We start from the raw sequence: 17928 nt of genomic DNA, 5'->3' as shown, positions 1-17928 counted from the left end.
CTGTCAGTAACAAAATCCTCATTGTGTCAGGCTGCTGGGGACTCAGATGTTCTGACCCAGCTTCCACCCTCAGTCCCCTTCAGAAACTGATTCTACCCAAGCACGTGTCCCCCCTGCCCACCCAGTGTCCCCTCCCAGCCTCACTGCTCCCAGACACGGATAGCACTACCTCAAGACGGCAGATGCAGATAATGAGTTGGCAGATACGAAGTTGCCACTGACGATGTTAGACACCCTCCTAGCTGCTGGGAGGAGGTTCTGTCCTCCCAGTTCAGCTCTGTCATGTCTTGACTCAGTTTCCCTCTGCTCTGGTCTCCTGAACCCCTGAGGAGCCATGTTCATGCCCTGTGCCCTGATAAGCATCTGGCTGCCTCTTCCGTCCATCTCCAGTGACCATCAAAATTTTGCTGCTTGGATCCCCTGCACCATGGATTTAAAAAAATATATACACCCGAGTTGAAATTCCCAATGGGAAGGGGCAGCTATGCAGACACATCTAGATGTGTTTTTAGATTAACATCAAAATGAAATAAAAAAAAAAATTCTCAAGTTGCTGCTGACCCCAGTGTGAGAAAGCCTGGATTGGGGTCAGCAGAACCTGGGGCAATCCCACCTGACCCTCTTCCTCTAACACTTCCTTTTTCCCACCTCCAGGGCACGCAGGAGGAACAGTGGGTGTTGGCCCAGAGCCCTCAGTGGTGTCCGAGGTAGATTGCAAACAGCAGCAGAAACATTTACTCCTCCCCCTCCAAGCCCTTGCAGTGACTTTGCAGCTCCTTCCTCAAGGGTGTGGGGGGGGGGGGGGGGGGGGGGTCAGTTCCCCTGTCCTTGAATCCAGGCTCTCCTGTTGCTTGCTCCAGAGAACAGAGCAGAAGTGAAGGTGATACTGAGCCAGACCCCTAAGGCGGTGGGTTCCCTCTTTAAGTCACCCCTGGTAAGGTAACTCGGAAATCAGAGCTCCCTCCTTTGTGGGGGACAACACCTTGGTACCACTTCTAGTGGAGAGAGGGTGCGGCGTGGGTAGGAAGTAATGCAGAAAGTTTTCAGGTCTCCCATTCAGACCTGGGGAAAAGGGAAACACAGTGGCTCGCTCTTCCTCCTTCTTCATTGGAAAGGAAGCTCTGGCAAGCTGGAAGGTGAGTACTAACCTCTTGGCTGCAGTAAAGCCCAAGACAAGGACAGGGTGCCTTGTCCCCCTGCATTACGGCCATGTGGGGAAGGGAACTGATCCTCCACCCCCGGCTCAGGAGCCCAAGCTTTCCTGGTGGCAGCTGCTATTAAACTGTGTCATTCTGCAGAAGAGGCATGCCAAGCCCAGAGATGCTGTGTCCTTTTCCCAAACCACAGAGCAAGCAAAGGGTAGGCCGAGATGGTCTCCTGGCGTACGTGTTCTCAGCCTCTCCCTGGGAAACGCAGGGCCCTGCTGCTGGCCTTGCCTCCTTGCTCCTTCCCACAAACCCAGCTGACATCAGAGATTCTCTCTTAAAGATGAGCGTTCCTTGAGGGCTCGAGGCCCGGCTGCTTCTTTTCTCCAGTCTTCCTGGTTGTGAGGGCTAAATCTGGCCAGAGGGGGAGCCAGGACAGGGTTGCTGAAGGAGCTTTTCTGACTCCCCATCAGTGGGTGCAAGTTCAAAGTCTGGTGGCACAGCACACACACCTCTCTCCAGCAGTATCTGAAGCATGCTTATAAGTGGTTATTTACGTATGTATATATTCACATTCGTGTGTGTGTGTGTGCGCACGCGCGTGCATACCTATCTTTGTCCACTTGATTGTGAGCTCTGATGACATGGGCTCTGAGGTAGATAGATAGATAGATAGATAGACAGATAGATACTGGGCAGGTGGATGGATAGGTGGGTGAGTGGGTGGCTAGATGGATAGATTTGTTCGTAATGGAGTCAGATAATACAGAAGGAAGGCAGAATTCAGGGCAGTGCTTGATCCTAGAAAAACAGAACAGCCAATATGAAGACACAGCAGCAACCAAGCCTCTGGGTTTTAAACTAGAGGGCCCAAATGCAGTCTTAGTCATTCAATTTCTCTAGTCTTTAGTTTCTTCTGTAAAAAGGGAATGGTAACAACGGGGTCTGCCGCTCAGAAACAAATGAGAAGACAAGCCTAAAAGAACGTGCTTCCGAGGTTCACAGGGCAGACGGGCTCAGGGCCGCAAACTCAGGCAGGTACGGGGTCCAGTTCCGGCTCTACCACATATGGACTGCTGGACCCGGGGGAGATCGCTTGACGCCCCCCCACCCCCCGCCCCGCCACCACCGCCAAGCCTCAGCTGCAAAGCCAGAAGAGGAAGTTGCTCCTTGGCAGGGGTTTGTGAATATGAAACAAGGTTTTGTGTTGGAAGCAGGTGCTCAGCGATGATCACGTGGTGGCTGCTGTCAATTTCTCTTCTCAGGAGGCCTGGCTCCGCCCCCTCGCAGTTTGGAAGATCAGAGAGACGCAGGTGGAGGCAGGGCCACAGCCAGGCGGGGACTGCTGCACTGCGGGAGGGGGGTGGGGGCGCGGGCTGCAGAGCAGGGCGAAGGGTGACGGCTCCCGCAGCGCATGGGGGGCAAGGAGAGCCGCTTGGAGGTGGTGGGCAGGATTTATAAGGAAAACCCTTTGCTCCTCAGCTGATTCCCAGGGAAGGGGGGAGGGCGTGGGAGGGGAGATGCTGGCAAGGCGAGGATAAGAGAAATATTTTAGAAACAAAATAATGACAGTTCTTGGGGAGATGCCAACATTAGCTTATCTGCGGACATGCTCCCTCAGGAAGGGCCAGGGGCCTGGCCGCTGGAGACAGCTGCCAACACAAACAAGGAGAGGGACCTGGCTTCCTCTGCGGACGAAGCCGGGAATAGGAGCCAGCTCTACATGATGGCAGGGAAAAGACAGGGTCTGGGGACCCCAAAGCAGCCGCTTACAGCCAGGGGCAGCTGGCATCCTGGGTTCTTCTGGTCCAGTTCTGGGTGCTTCTCATTCCTACTGGGGCCTGAGATAATTAATTCACTTCCCTCTGCCACCTCTCCCTCCATCTGTGAGCCCCGCCCCACGCCATCCTCTCCTTGCGTTGGAGGGACTGCCCTGTCCCTTCCCTGAGAAACAAGCCCCCCTCAGCCACTCCACCAAAGCCACCAGGGCTTGAGCAGAGATTGCCCTTCCTCACCCGCTCCTCCCCAGCCGGTCCTCAGCCAGCACACAGCAGTGGTCAATGGGATGCTCTTTTCCTTGGATCTGAATTTAGAGAGCATTTTCTAGCTCTTGGAAGGGATGAAAGGCTGGGAGCAGAGGACCTGCCCATGCTAAGCAAAGGGGTAAGGATGGGGGCTTTTTGTGGTAGAGAAAGGAAAGTACAAGAGGGAGAGGTACTGAAGGAGGGAGGAAGGAGGGGGACAAGGAGGAGAAAGAGAGAAAGTCCAACTCCCCTAAATACCCTCCATAGGACCTCAGACTTAGTCCCCACAAACCCTAACATTAAGTCCTATCCTGGGTGGCTCAGTTGGTTAAGCGTCCGACTTTGGTTCAGGTCGTGATCTCACAGTTCGTGAGTTCGAGCCGCGCGTCAGGCTCACTGTGGTCAGCGCACGGCCCGCTTTGGATCCTCTGTCCCCCTCTCTCTCTGCCCCTCTCCCACTCGCACTCTCGCTCTCAAAAATAAATAAATAAATAAATAAATAAATAAATAAATAAATAAATAAATCCTATCCTGGTTTTCAATTTATGGACTTAATTTTTTTGACCATTTTATTTTATTTTATTTTACTTGATATTCTAATTTATTTCTGATAAGTTTTGATTTAAATTTCAGTTAGCTAACATACCGTGTAAAATTAGTTTCATGCATACCATGTAGTGATCAGCCTTTTGTATTTTAAAATATGATACCTAGAGAAATAGGTGTTACAAAATAACCATACAGCTTAACAAACTATTAGTGACTAAATCGTAGGCCAGTTCGAGAATCGGGATCGCGGGTCCCCGAAGCCCTTCCCACTCACGACCTCCCTTCCCCTCAAAGTTGGCCAGTATGAGAACTTGTGTCTTTTCTTTATAATTTTACACAGCCAACTAAGCGTGTGACCTGAAACACGATAGTTCAATTTTGCCAGCTTTTAAGCTTTATGTAAACGGAATCCTATCTATGTGTTCTTTTGAGTTCAGCTTCTTTCATTTACTGTAACAGTTTTTGAGAGTAAATCACACTTTGCCTATTATTTGGGTCATTGGTTCTGGGTGCTGTGGATTACTCCACTGCGTGGCCAAACTTCAATGTATGCATCCGTTCTACGGTCATGGACAAGAGGGTTGGTTCCAGCTGGACGCTATTACACAAAACCCTTCCCGTCCTAATTTTCTTTAGGTGTCCACCCAATTTTCTTTAGGTGTCCTAAGATTTTTACCACCAATGAGCGACCTGAACGTGGGGACGCAGCACCCAACTTGAAAATGGGAAAATCCGGAGAAATTTGAGCCCTTATTAGGGCTGCATCCTGGACCTCTCAGAGAATGCAGGTTCAGAGTCATTTCACTTTCCAGGTCGATAAACGAACAAAGATTTTTTTGAGCGTGTGGAGTCTAAAAGGAAGGGAGGACAGGCCCCAATGCATGCGCGGGAGACCACAAAAAGATACCACCGCAGGCTTGAGGTCGAGGCCAGCTTCCATGAGGAATCAGTCTTGGAGAGGCCGGGAGGAAGGATTCACGTAGCGTAACCTGGACATTATTTAGTTCAACCCTTTGTACAGACGCGACTCCAAATGTCTGAGACTCCTGGCTTCCTTGTCTCCCCAGACCAAGTGGGAACAGGGACCTTCTCCATCGCGGTCCAAAGGAGCGCCTGGATCACGCTTGTCTGGACGTTGAAGCCCGCTGGAGCACTAGGAGAGCCATGGTGAGCCAGCAGGAGGGGACTGTGCAAGGTAGGAGCTCGTCACAGAGCAGCCTCTCGGGGAAGGTGGTGGACAGAACAAACAAGCTGACTTCGTAGAACAACGCTTTCCAACGTGAGCCCTCGTAAACGAGCATTTGGGTTCCAGAGATGGGAATCAGACTGTGTTCCCAGCCTGTAAGGCTGGACTCTGCTGCTGTTGTGTGTGAATGGATGGATGCGGTCTGTATCTCTGTAGGACAACGACCTAGAAAACTTACATTCCAAGGGCAGCATTCCAGCAGGGCCAGAGGAACGAATTCAAGAGATTCCCTGGATTTGGATCCCACCACTGCCACTGGCTTGCTGAATGATCATTCTTTCTCTGGGCCTCAGCTCCTCTATCTGTAAAATGGGGGGCCAGACAAGGAGACCTTTAGAAAGGCCACTCATCCCCCAACATCCTACAGTTCTACACATGTCCAGGGGAGGACAGAGCCTCATAAATGAGATATACCACATTAAAAGACTGTTATGACCAGGGACAGGTGTTATAAACCAGAGCCTTCAAGGGAGATCCACTGGTAGCAAGGGTTTGGTTAGGAGAACCCAAATCGACTCAAGGCTCGCCTCTGTGGCCTGTGCACAGATTGCATTCAAGCATCGCAGAGGCTTTTGCTGCCTTGAGAAGACACACACACACACACACACACACACACACACACACACACATACACAGGGGCACCTGGGTGGCTCAGTCCGTTAAGCGTCCGACTTCGGCTCAGGTCACGATCTCACGGTTCGTGGGTTCGAGCCCCGCGTCGGGCTCTGCACTGACAGCTCAGAGCCTGGAGCCTGCTTCGGATTCTGTGTCTCCTTCTCTCTCTGCCCCTCTCCCGCGCACACTCTGTCTCCTTCTCTCTCAAAAATACATAAAAATTAAAAAAAAAAAAAAGAAAGAAACCTGTTTAAAAAAAAGGAGACACACACACCCATACTGGGACGCCTGCTTGGCTCAGTCACAAGAGCATGTGACTCTTGATCTCAGGGTTGGGAGTTCAAGCTCCATGGTGGGTGTAGAGATTACTGAAAAAAAAAAAAAATTAAATTAAAACCAAACTTAAAGAAGACACACAGAGATATTAGACACCTTGCTTTTTTACTTCGTATATCAAGAACATCTTTGCAGGTGGATATGGATAGCTCAAACTCCGAAGCCACAGAATGAACATAGCATAGGTCATTCACCCAGTCCCCTGAATACACAGGGAATTTCCAGTGTTTTGGGAACAGTCGTGTGATACACACCCTCGTACATACATCACATGCCGCAGTCTTTGACAAACAGCTCAGATTGTGTCACTCTCCTCTTCCAAGACAAAATGCAGACTCCTTTCCCTGAGCTTCAAGGTCTATACCATCTGGCCCTGCGCCTTCTCTGAGCTCCCCCCGGAACACCCTCCGTGCCCACTAGTGCCTGCTCTGCTGGCCTGATTGCAGGGCCTTGAACTGGCCAAGCCCGATCCTGCCTCGAGGCCGTTGGGCCAGCCGTTTCCTCCCCTAGAACATTCTTCCTTGATCTTCATTGACTTCTTCCTTGCCGCTCAGAACTCAGGTTCAATGCCCCCTCCTTTGAGAAGCCTTCCTGCTCATCCAAGTTCAAGCAGCCACCCTCACTCTCTCATTATTGTCTTCTGTCAGTTCTCTGGAGAGCCTGTCGAGGCTTGACTTGTGTCCGTTAAAAAGATGTATTGAAGTAACTCCTAGTAGCTGTGAATGTGCCCTTATTTAGGAGTCATCTTCGCAGGTGCAGTCAAGTTGAGATGAGGTCATCCTAGGAAAGGATGAACCCTAACCCAATGACTCGTGTCCACATAAAAAGAGGGAGATTTGGGCAAAAAGACAAACAGAGAGAAGAGAACGCCATGGGATGCAGACTGCAGTGATGTGCCTATGAGCCAAGGGACACGGGGGTTTGCTGAGAGCCACCAGAAGCCAGGAGAGAAGCAAGGAACAGATTCTCCAAGCTCAGAGCCTCCAGAAGGAACCACGCCTGCCAACACCTTGATTTTGAACTTCTGGCTTCCAGGACTATGGGGGAATATTTGATTCTGTTACTTTAAGCCACTAAGTTTGTGGCCATTTGTTACGGCAGCCCTGGGAAAGGAATACACGGCCCTCGTCCCAACCCAGTACGTGTCTGGCTTCTCTCTTTCTTGGTTTCTTTGTGGTCTGCCTTTCCCATAAGAACGTCAGCCCCATGAGAGCAGGGGCCTGGGCTGTCCTCTCTGTGGCTACACCCCCAGTGTCTGACACATGGGCATTTTTGAATTCAGGGGCAAGGTGTTATTTCTAAAGGGAATGAATTCCTGTACGTGGGCTTGCAACATTTGAATGTCAGTGTATTCTGAGTTTGATGGACCATCAGATTATGTTCCCCCAAATGTGGTAGCTACAGTCCTCCTCCCAGCAGGCCACAGAAATGCCCATCTCCCATGTTCTATTCAGCCCTAGAGGGTGTTAACCTTTTCCACACTTGCCATCTGGAGGCTGAGCACGGGATCTCCTTGCTGGGCTAACTTTTACTTTCTTGGCTTTTGGGAAAAGTGACTGTCTTTTCATAGATTCAGGTGCTGTTTGCACTTCTCTTATGAATTGCTTTCTTTTCTGTTGGTATGTGTGGTGGGCAGAATAATGGCCCCCCCTAAATTTTCCATGTCCTAATCCCCACATCTGTGAATATATTAGGTCACATGGCAAAGGGGAATTACGGTTGTGGGTGGAATTAAGTTGTCAGTCAGCTGACCTTGAGAATGGAAAATCACCCCAGATTATCTGGGGGACCCAAGTATAATCACAAGGGTCCTCTGAAATGGAAAAGGGAGGCAGGCGAGAGTCAGAGAGGGGCAGCATGGGAAGGACTCGGCCTGATACTGCTGGCTTTGAAGGTAGAGGAAGGGACCAAAAGCTAAGGCATACAGGCAGCCTCTAGAAGCTGGAAGAGTCTGGGAAATGGATTTTCCCAAGAGCCTCTAGAAGGAATGAAGACCTACCAACACTTTGATTTGAGCCCAGTGAGACTCATTTTGGACTCCTGACCTTCAGAACTAAAGGAGTTGTTTTCAAGCCACCAGTTTGGTGGTAATTTGTTAGAGCAAGCAGCAATATGAAATTAGTACTCTATGTTTGAATTTTCTTATCAATTCTGAGACGTCTGTTGTATGTTAGGGCTATGAACCCTTTAATTTTTTTTTTTTTTTTACATCCATGCTACCCTCGTGTTCTAGGACTGGAATTATTGGTTAATCAGCTACCTCCTTCCTCCCTGAGCCCTCAAGGACAGGATCCATATTTTATCCCAGTGTTTCTAGCAAGCCTGGAAGGTGCACCAAAAATGCAGAATGAATGAAAGAACAGCTGAACTCCAGGAATATCTTTACATTCTATTATCCCTGCATCCCCACATCCCTGTGCCCTAGAAACACCAAGGTTTCAGATAATGGGGAGACCCAAGTATTTGTTTCTTGGTCCTGTCCCTCCCTAAATGATTGGGTCCCTGTGCCTCGCTTCCGAGTGGGGTCCAGGTAGAGAGCAGGACTGGAAGGAGCCTCGGCACGCAGTGAAACGCAGAGGCTGCAGGGCTTTGGGAGGTGGCCACGATTAGAATGAAGAGGCTTCCGGAATCCTCGAGTACTCCAGCACGTCACAGGCTGCAGCAGGACACTCTCCCACGAGCACCAGAATGTGACTCTACTGTGTGGCTTGGCAGAACCGGAGCGTTCTGAAGTCTGGGACATGGCAGAAGTGAGGGAGCATCACTCCCCGGATAAAAGTTGATGACACACTGTCTCGGGGTCTCCAGATCTGTTGGATCACTCACTGGGGCAGGGCGTGAGCAGCCGCACGGAGCGGTCTCTGCAGCAGGGACCTACAGCCTTGTGCCAACAACCACATGTATGAGCCTGGAAACAAATTCCTTTGCTCCAGCTGAACCTTCATCCGACTGCAATGCCGTTACCCAGCCGGTCGCAGCCTTAAGAGACACCCTGAGCCAGAGGCACCCAGCGAAGCTGCTCCTGACTTCCTGACCCTCAGAAACTGTGAAATAATAATGTGCATTGTTCTAAGCCAGCAAGTTTTGTTATGTAGCGACAGTAACAAATGCTGTTGGAAATCCTGGTCCTTCACAGTTTTGAGAGCTACGCTCTAAGGCTAAGGCTCTAGCTTTCCAGCGTTCCCATGGGGAGATCCCAAACAGCTCTGATTCCTGATTCTGTGCGCCTGACCCGCTTCCCCTGGACACCGTGACGCCTTCTCCTTATCCCACGGGTTCTGAAATCGCACAGCCCTTTGCCTTGCTGGGTCCGCAGATGTCTGGCAGGCCGTGTGGCTCTGCAGGTTCCTTCCTTTCATTGCAGGGGAATTCTCTTGAATCCTTCGATTGACAATTTTCTCTATTCTCAATTGCTGAAATTCCTTTGGTTCATATTTTGGGCTTCCGGGGACTAGTCTTTATTTTTTTCTCCACTCTCCTCTCTTCCTCCGTGATCCATTTCTGTGTTTTTCCCATGCTTTCTGGGTGATTTCACAGTTTCATACTCTCCTCTTTTAGTGATGTTTTTTATTTTATTTTTTCTTACGCATTCTCTTTTTTTGTAAGTGTTTTTACTGTGTGCTCCTTTTTGATTTATTTTTATGTTTATTTATTTATTTTGAGAGAGAGAAAGAGATCATTTGTGCATGCACGTGGGTGGGGAAGAGGCAGGGAGAGAGGGAGAGAGGGAGAGAGAGAATCCCAAGCAGGCTCTACACTGTCAGTGCAGAGCCTGATATGGGGCTCGATCTCACTAACTGTGAAGTCATGACCTGAGCTGAAGTCAAGAGTCAGACGCTTAACTGACTGAGCCACCCAGGTGCACCAAGTGCTCCCCTTTCCTTTTCTTTTTTTACTTAAAATTTTTTTTTTAATGTTTATTTATTTTTTTTGAGAGAGAGACAGAGAGAGAGAGCACACAAGCAGGGGAGAGGCAGAGAGAGGGAGACACAGAATCTGAAGCAGGCTCCAGGCTCTGAGCTGTCAGCACAGAGCCTGACGTGGGGCTTGAACTCACGAAACCGTGAGTTCACGACCTCAGCTGAAGTTGGACGCTTAACCAACTAAGCCCCCCAGGCACCCCCCCCCCCAAGTGCTCCCTTTTTAGAGCATCTTGTTCTTATATCATGGATGCAAATATCTTCTCTAATCACTGGAAAAGTATCCACACTAGAGCTTTGGGAGAATTTTTGTATTTGTTTCTTTAAAAGTTTTCTTCCCTGGGGCGCCTGGGTGGCTCAGTCGGTTAAGCGTCCGACTCCAGCTCAGGTCATGATCTCACGGTCTGTGAGTTCGAGCCCCGCGTCGGGCTCTGTGCTGATGCTGGCTCAGAGCCTGGAGCCTGCTTCCGATTCTGTGTCTCCCTCTCTCTCTGCCCCTCCCCCATTCGTGCTCTGTCTCTCTCTGTCTCAAAAATAAATAAAAAAAACATTTTAAAAAAATTAAAAAAAAAAATAAAAGTTTTCTTCCCTGTGCACAGACTTTCTCTGTTCTTCCAGGTTGCTCTATTCTATTCTATTCTATTCTAATTTATCTCTTCCCTTCAGGGTTGAGTGTTCTTCAGATGTCTGGCAATCCTAATTTCCCTGTTGCTATTTGGAAGTAGCCGCTGAAGAACTGACTGGAAGGTCTAAACCTTTGGTGGGTTGGAATTTGTTCCCCGAGCCTCACCTGGGGAGATAGGATCAAAGTCAAGTCCCACCTGTATTTTAAGTTCACCTCCACGCAGGCATTTGTCGTGATGAACACCAGGTGTCATACGTAAGTGATGAATCACTAAATTCTATACCCCAAACTAATATTACACTATATGTTAACTAGTGGGAATTTAAATAAAAACTTGGAAAGAAAAAATAAAAATAAAAATAAATTCACTTCCGTGAATGGGCTCCTGGTGGACAGGTAGAGCGGTGACAGTATAAGGGGACCCGATGGAGGGCAGCAGGACAGGTGAGAGCCTCTCAGGAGGGGCCTCCCAGCTGGCCCCCATCATGTAATCTCTCTTGTCTATGATGAGAAGTTTCGAACTACAGAAAAGTGTAGAGAGCAAAATAGCATACATCCATTTACCATCTAATCAGTAGTAATAATTTGAAAAAAAATTTACTTCCCATTTTATTTATTTATGTATTTATTTATCGCTTTCAAAGGGAGAGAGAGAGAGAGAGCGAGAGCGAGAGAAAGCTTGAGCAGGGGAGAGGGGTGGAGGGAGAAGGAGAGAAAATCTTGAGCAAGCTCCATGCGGAGCCCAACGCGGGACTCGATCCCACAACTGTGAGATCACGACCTGAGCTGAAATCAAGAAGTGGCCACTTAACCGACTGAGCCACCCAGGCGCCCCATTTCCTGTTATCTTTTAAAGACATAAAACACTCCAGGTATAACTGAAGTTCCATGTGTATCCCCTTCCAGTCTCTTTTGTCTTTCTAGGCTTAACGCTTCTACCCCTGGAGGAAACCGGTATCTCAACTTCGGGATGTCCAAGCTATTCCTTCCACTTATGCGTGCATCCACAAATAATAGATAATACTATTCTGTGTCAAAGATTACACACATGAGCCAAAGCTATTTATAAATTCATTGCAATCCCTATCAAAATATCGGCAGTCTTTTTCACAAAAAAACGGAAAAGCTGAGTCTCAGATTCATATCCATATGAATTCCAAGGGACCTCAGACAGTCAAAACACTGTTGAAAAAGAAGGTTAGATGTCTCACACTTCTGGGTTTCGAAACTTGCTACAAAGCTATGGTAACTGAAGCAGTACGGTACTGGTATAAGTACAATTATATCCACCAACAGAATAGAACAGAGATCCCAGACATAAACCCTCCCATACATGGTCAATTGATTTAAAAAAATTTTTTTTAACGTTAATTTATTTTTGAGAGAGAGAGAGACAGAACACAAGCAGGGCAAGGGCAGAGAAAGAGGGAGACACAGAATCAGAAGCAGGCTCCAGGCTCCGAGCTGTCAGCACAGAGCCCGACGCGGGGCTCAAACCCACGGACCGTGAGATCATGACCTGAGCTGAAGTCAGACGCCCAACCGACTGAGCCACCCAGGTGCCCCTTGGTCAACTGATTTTTGACAAGGTTGCCCAGATCATGCGATGGGGAAAAAAGTCCTTTCAACAACTGGTGCTAGAAAACTGGATATCTTCACGTAAAAGACATCAGATCCTTAACTAACATCAGGCTCAAAAATTAACTAAATATAGATCAAAGCCTACATTTAAGAGCTAAAACTTTTTTTTTAATTTTTTTTTAACGTTTATTTATTTTTGAGACAGAGAGAGACACAGCATGAACGGGGGAGGGGCAGAGGGAGAGGGAGACACAGAATCGGAAGCAAGCTCTAGGCTCTGAGCCATCAGCCCAGAGCCCGACGCAGGGCTCCAACTCGTGGACCGCGAGATCGTGACCTGAGCTGAAGTCGGATGCTTAGCCGACTGAGCCACCCAGGCGCCCCTAAGAGCTAAAACTTTAAGTCGTCTAAGAAAACAGAGGGGGCAACAATTTCATAGACTGGCAACAATTTCATAGATTTGACATCAAAAATGCAGACAACAAAAGAAAAACACAGATAAATTGGAGTTCATCAAAATTTAGTCTAAGTTTTTAAACTTGCTGTCATAAAGGTTTTTATAATAAACCTTTTCTTATCTTTTAATATCTGTAGGATCTTTTTCCTTGCTGATATTGACAACTTTTGTTATCTCTCTTTTTATCTTGGTGTTTATCATATTCATTACCTTTTAAAAAAAATCTCTACTTGTTTTCAAGTTTATTTATTTATTTATATATAGAGAGAGAATAGGAGCAGACGAGAGGGAGAGTGAGGGAAAGACAGAATCCCAAGCAGGCTCCTCGACACCAGTGCAGAACCTGACATGGGGCTTGAACTCATGAACTGTGAGATCATGACCTGAGCCAAAATCAAGAGTCAGTGGCTTAAGTGACTGAGACTCCCAGGAGCCCCAGATTCATTACCTTTTTGATAACCCAGCTTTTTGTTTTGCTAACCTTCTCTTTTGTACATCTGCTTTATGTATTTTTAAGTAATCTCTGCCCTCACTGTGGGGCTCAAACTCACAACCCCAAGATCAAGAGTCCTGTGGTCCACTGACGGAGCCACCCAGGCACGCCATATCTGCTTTATTTTTAAATTGACTTTGGTTTGTATTTTGATTTTCCCTTCTGTCTTCTTTCTTTGGATTTAAAGTTACTGTTCTTTTTCTAACTTGAGATGGAAATTTAGGTAAGTAGTTTTAAACTATTTTCTCTTATCATACATACATGCATTTAAATCTTAAAATTTCTTGGGGGGGCCTCAGTGGCTTAGTCGGTTAAGCGTCTGACTCTTGATTTCAGCTCAGGTCATGATCTCACGGTTCGTGGGTTCCAGCCCCGTGTCAGGCTCCACACCACCACGGAGACTGCTTGGAAGTCTCTCTCTCCCTCTCTCTACTCCTCCCTCATTGTCTCTCTCTCTCTCTCTCTCTCTCTCAAAATAAATAAATAAACAAAATAAAATAAAATGAAACCTAAAATTTCTCTCTAATCACTGCATTGGCTTTTATCTCAGTGTTTGTATGCAATATTTTGATTTTCATTCAGTTCAAAATATTTTGACCCTCGGGTTATTTAAAAGTTCTGCTTAACATGCAAACATTTGAGGTCTAACAATCTTTCTTTTGTTCATTTCCAGTTTCATTCCACTTTGGTCGGAGATCATACCCAGCATGAGTTCATCTTTTGAAATTTGTTATAACTTGCTTTACGGTTCAATACACGTTCTATTTTGGTACAAATGCACTTGGAGAGAAGAACATGTATTCTCCAGCTGTTGGGTGTAGCGTTCTATAGCTGTCTATTAAAGTCAAGGTGATTAACTCTGTCATTCATATTTTCTATATACTTATTGATTTTTTTATCTGCTTTTTCTATCAGTTGCTGAAAGAGATTCGTTAAAACCTCCACCATGGTTACAAATTTGCCCACTTGTCTCTTTTGTTCTGTCAACTTTCTGCTTCATGCAGCCCTGTTATTAGGTGAGTACAAATTTATGATTGTTACGTCTTCCTGTTGAATTAGTCCTTTTATCATTATGAAACATCGCTCTTTACCACCATTCCTACTTCTGACTCTAAAGTCTACTTTGTCTGATATTAATCGAGCCACACCTTTCATTTGGTAAGTGCTTGCATGACATAATTTTTACCATCAGTTTACTGAGTGGAGCTTCGATCTACAATCTTGTTTCTTTTTAAAAATTTATGACACCGCTCCTTTAAACCTTCATTTCTCCTTTTGTGCATGTTTATTGTATTTTGCCTCTTCTGTTAAACTTTTAGTTTTATTTCTATTAATTTTTAGCGGTTAACTCAGAGGCATCATCGACTTTTGGAGTCTACCTTATAAATTGGAAGCTTTCCCATTTCACAAATAATAGAGGAAACCTACACTCGTGTGTACCCACCCTACCTTTTGTAATACTGTTGTTAAATGTTCTACTTTTAGGGGGACATGGGTGGCTCAGTCGGTTAAACGTCTGACTCTTGATCTCATCTCAAGTCTTGATCTCAGGGTTGTGAGTTCAAGCCCTGCATCGGGCTGAGTGTGAAACCTACTTAAAAAAAAAAAAAGTTTCACCTCTACATACGCTATAAATCCCACAAGCCATAGTTATTCTTGTGGCTTCAAACAGTCAACCGTCTTATATCTTGGCACATATTTGCTTCTTGGAATTCTCTGTTCCACTCTGCAGTTCTGTTTCTACTCGGAATTGTCATCCTTGTATTTCTTGTAGCAGGAGTCTGCTGGTGGTGAGTCCTCTGACTTCATTAGCATGAAAATGTCTTTGCCTTCATTTTTAAAATTAAATTAAATTAATTTTAGAGAGTACACAAGCAAGGGAAAGGGGCAGAGGGAGAGACAGAGAGAGAGAGAGAGAGAGAGAGAGGGACAGAGAGGAGAAAGAAGAGAGAGAGAGAGAGGAGAGAGAAGAGAGAGAGAGAGAGAGAAGGACAGAGAGAAGCTTAAGCAGGCTCCACACTCAATGCGGAGCCTGACACAGGGCTCAATCCTACAACCCTAGGATCACAACCCACGCCGAAATCAAGAGCGGAACGCTCAACTGACTGAGTCACCCAGGCGCCCCACCTTCATCTTTTAATTGTTACCTTTGAAAGCTTTGAAACTGTCACACAGTTATGGAAAAGTACAATGTCCAATACAGAGAAATGTTTGTTCCTGACCCATTTGAGAGTATTTTGCCAACCCAGTACCCCTGAATACTGTAGCATATGTTTCCTATAGTGTTTTCTGGCATAACCACAGTACAGCCTTCAAAATCAGGCAGTTATTAATGATGCGTCCCATCCTATCCAAGCCCCCAGTTAAGATTTGTCAATTGTCCCGATAACTCCTTTAGAAAAGGAATCATGCGTTATATCAGAAATTTCAGTTGTCATGGGTTATCATGCCTTCTTAGTCTCCTTCAGCTTGGACCAGCGTCTCAACCTTTCCTCATCTTGATGCATTTATGGATTACAGGCTAGCCATTTTACAGAATGCTCCCCCCCACCCCCGCCCCACCGCCATGTGTATTTGTCTGATAGTCTGATTTGCAAACATTATAGTCAGATTCTTCACGTTTGGCAGGCATGTCACAGAAATGGTGCTAAATTCTCATTGCATCCCATCAGGTGCTGTATATCTATTTGGGCCATCGCTGATGATGCATACTTTGGTTGTTTGATTATGGTGGGGTCTGACAGCTTTCCCAACACTGCACATTATTCTTTTCTCCTTTGTAACTAACAAGCATTTCGTGGGCAAGGACCTTAAAACTATACAAACAGTCCTGGTCCCCATTGTGCTTTACTATTTAACTATTTATATACACTTGTGGCTCCTTATTTTATCCAAAGGATTATAATCCAATTTACTATTTATTTTGATTTTCAGATGTCCCCGATTCGATCGGTGGAAGCCACTTCAAGACAGCTTCTGTATCCTTCTGACATGTCCCCATTATTCTTTGAGCGCTTCTGTGCATTTTGGCCCAGGATGCTCCAGACTCGCCTTGTACTTTCCCTGCCCAGTCCTGGAATCAGCCATTCTCTGGGGATCCCTGCCTTCTTTCTTTGAAACCGTTGTTTAGAAAACAAAATCTAGGTCTTGCTAATGAGATGTATCCACTCCTGGCTCTGTGTGAACACAGCTTGAGAATATGTATGCATATGTATACATACATATAGTATCTATTATACATCTGTTATATATGCATATATTATTATAATGTATTAATATATGTGTATATATAGGTGAATCCACTCAGATGTATTCTTTTCCAAATAAATATCACAGGGTTCATTCCAGTTTTCTCCTTTTCTATATTTATAACTCCCTCTCTCACTAAACCCAAACCTCCTCCCCCCTCCTCACCCTGCTCAGGATCTGACATCCCACATCTGGCGTCCCTCCCATGGGAATGCCCTTCTCATCCTGTCTGGGCTCTGACATCCTGCTCTGGGCCACCATGGCTTCCTCCACTCTCCACACCGTGCTCACAAACGCATCCACGCCACACCTTGCTCTGCCCCACCTGATGGCTTTAAATTGCTCACACATGGAAGAGAAGAAAAGGGAAAGGAAAGAGGACCATGAATTGCCTTTATTTTTGAAAAAAAAAATTCACAGGATATAGAACTTTTTTTTGTACAGTTAAAAATGCCTTTCCATTGTCGTCTAGATTTCATAGTTGCGATCAACATGTCAGCCATAACTCATTGTTGCTCCTTGGAATATGATGTGTTTTAATTTTTCTTGGCTGCTTTTAACATTTTCTCATTGTCTTTGGTTTGCACCTCTGTGTAGTTTTCTTTGTTTTTCTTTAACTTGGGATTCACTGAGTTTTGTGCATCTATGAGTTGATGTCTTTCTCTGATTCTGACAACTCTTGCCCTTTATCTCTTCGAATATGCTTTTCTTATTCTCTCTCCCTCCCTTTTTCTGAGAATCCAATTAGATGCATGATCGATATTATGACTGTGTCCCAATATGTGTCTTATACTCTGATCTATTATCTTCATTATTTTCTGTCTGTACTTCAGTTTGAGTACATCTATACACATGTCTTTGAGCTCACTAATCCTGTCATCTGCAGCTAAATCCATTCAATGAATCCTTAATTTCAAATACTAAGGTTTTTTAGTTCTTGAATGCCTATTTGAATTTTTATAGATTCCAATTCTCTGCATCAGTCCTGCATCATTCAAATGCCCATCTTTTTTTTCTAAATATTCTCTTTATATTCTATTTATCATAGTTATTTTTAAATTCTTGTCTCATAACTCCAAGAGAAAAATTATCCTAGTTGTGATGGTGGAATGAATACCTCCAACCAAAATTTGGTTCAAATGTCAAGACTGATGACATAAAGCACATACCAAGAAGATATGAGATTTATTATACACATATGAGGATTTCTAGAGACAGCCTGGAAACTTCCCAAGCAGGTCTAAAAATGGCTTAAGAGAGCAGAAAAAGGGGACTGGCTGGGATATCATTGGAGAGTGGGACTAGGGATAAGTGTTCCCATGCATGGACCAAGGCTTGCATGGTTTGAACTTCGTGCTGAGACGAATGGATGGGGCACTTAGGCTTTCTTATGAGCTGGCCAAAGTCTAAAGTAAGGAAAGAGGGAGTGGTGGGGCTTAAAAGCTGTCAGCATTCAGGGACACCTGGGTGGCTCAGTGGTTAAGCATTCCATCTCTTGATTTTAGCTCGGATCATGATCTCACTATTCATGAGAGGAGCCCCATGTCGGGCTCTGTACTGGCAGTGCAGAGCCTGCTTGGGATTCTCTCTCTCTCTGCCTCTCCCCTGCTCATGCTCTCTCTCTCTTTCTCTCTCTCTCTCTCAAAATAAATATATAAACTTCTTTTTAAAAAGCTGTCAGCATTCAA

The 17928-nt window shown here is 46.0% G+C and overlaps 1 long non-coding RNA gene across 1 annotated transcript; it reads left to right on the top strand.

The window, feature by feature from the left end:
* Nucleotides 1-874: 874 nt before the first annotated feature.
* LOC122227535 lies at nucleotides 875-16160 on the top strand. The gene is made up of 4 exons (XR_006206102.1): nucleotides 875-1136; nucleotides 4786-4913; nucleotides 13907-14007; nucleotides 15926-16160. It is a non-coding gene; the product is annotated as an uncharacterized LOC122227535 (long non-coding RNA).
* Nucleotides 16161-17928: the final 1768 nt, after the last annotated feature.

The sequence above is a fragment of the Panthera leo genome, chromosome C1 (genome assembly GCF_018350215.1).
Source record: "Panthera leo isolate Ple1 chromosome C1, P.leo_Ple1_pat1.1, whole genome shotgun sequence".
In the NCBI taxonomy this organism is placed as follows: Eukaryota; Metazoa; Chordata; class Mammalia; order Carnivora; family Felidae; genus Panthera; species Panthera leo.
The sequence above is the reverse complement of the archived record's forward strand: the minus strand, read 5'-3'. Positions and strand labels throughout refer to the sequence as shown.